Raw genomic sequence first — 1,854 nt, forward strand, 5'->3', positions numbered from 1 at the left:
TCCTTAAGTAATTTTCACTATATTCTTTTCCTTTATTTTTAGTGTTAACTTCAATGGTCTACTATAGAAAGAAATTATAAACTATCCTATTTGAGTTCCCAAGTTTTTTATTGAATCAGCTTGAGTTTGTAATTGAGTTCCCAACTGAATTACTACCTCTTCCAAATTTGCATTTCTATTTCCATACAAGTTATTTTAATTAAATACTGGATATTAAGATGGTATAGGATTTACAAAAAAATTATTGAATAATATTCCAATTTCACCCTTGATTAGATTATTCTAAATTCCATTGGGTATTTCTCCCAACATTAGTTGACCAACTAAAATTAAGTTGGTTTCTCCCACCTAGATTGTATGTATTCGAGTAAGGATATTTTATCATTCAATCAAATTCATATTTTTAATACCTAAAGAACTAGTATGCTCAACATAATGCAATTGTGTCACTTCTAATTATATAGATGAGCTAGATCTAGAGTTAACTACAATAGTGTCTACTTTCTTTGAAATAGCAGCTACTTGAGTAGTAAGATTTGACAAAGCATTTAATTTATTAATTCTAACTACTCTCTTAGACTTCACTCTATTAGTAGGCCGACTAGAGATTATTAGTAAAGTTTTCTTCTATCAATTCATGAGCATCCTCAATTGGCTTAAACATTAATGATCCTCCATCTACAACATTTATGATCGATGTAAGTGATCCTACAAATCTATTATAATATATTTGAATAAATAACCAATTAACTAAAGTATGGTGAGGGCATTTTTTAAGCATATCCTAAAATCTCTCTTAACTTTCATAAAAGGATTCTTCTTCAAATTGGGCAAATCATTTCTATGTTTAACAGTTTTTAAGGTGGAAAATACTTTGCTAGGAATTTATATGATAACTCATTCCAAGTGTTTATAGAGCTTGGGGACAAAGAGTTTAACCACATTTTAGCCTTGTCCCTTAGAGAAAATTAGAATGGCCTAAATTTAATGACATCATCACTGACATCATTATACTTAAAGGTTGCATATATTTCCAAGAAATTGTTTAAATATAAGTATGGATCTTCAACTAGAGTTCCTTGAAACTGGAATTTTTGAATCATTAGGATAATAGTCAGATTTAGTTCAAAATTATAAGCGAGATAGTAGGTCTATTGATACTCTGATGGATTCCTTTTACTATAGGATTAATATACTCCATAAGTGCTCTGGTATGATCTTGATCTTGAACTGGGTCAGACATGGTTGAAAATTTTTTGGATTTTTAATTTTTTGTAAGGTTTATTTCTATTTCCAGATCAAACAATAATAGCTCCTTGCTAGATCTTCCAAGCATACAATAATATATATCAAATACAATTAGAAACCAAATAATCAAACAAAAATGTTTTTGTTTTTGTTATTTTTAAATTATAACCAATAAGATAAAGATATCGAGTACAAGTAGGTATAAATATAAATTTATTTCAATTATATGTTTAATTATAATAAGCACATTACTTCCCTGACAACAGAGCTAAGAGCTTGATGTGGTGCATACGATGTGATAAGTTAATGGCGAGCTAATGTAAAAATTATTGAATTTAAAATATGCTTAGATTTCCTTTGATATTAAATTCATAATAGTCCACTGATTTATGCAAGTATACATTCCAAAATAAGTAATAAATTTATAGAGTAGAGTGTCAAACCAATAAGAAAGTGTTCAACTATACTATGATAAAACTATTGTTGCTTACTCCAATTACATGAATTTATCCTAATGGAATTAAAAATAAAGTTTTTTTCCTACTATTTAATGAAAATAACTAAAAATAGTTGACACAATTTTAATAAAATATTTTAGATTGATGC

The 1,854-nt window shown here is 27.6% G+C and overlaps 1 pseudogene; it reads left to right on the forward strand.

Annotated features, from left to right (window-relative positions):
* Positions 1-752: 752 nt before the first annotated feature.
* LOC114581308 lies at positions 753-849 on the forward strand (annotated as a pseudogene).
* Positions 850-1,854: the final 1,005 nt, after the last annotated feature.

The sequence above is a fragment of the Dendrobium catenatum genome, unplaced genomic scaffold (assembly GCF_001605985.2).
Source record: "Dendrobium catenatum unplaced genomic scaffold, ASM160598v2 fragScaff_scaffold_1643, whole genome shotgun sequence".
Lineage (NCBI taxonomy): Eukaryota > Viridiplantae > Streptophyta > Magnoliopsida > Asparagales > Orchidaceae > Dendrobium > Dendrobium catenatum.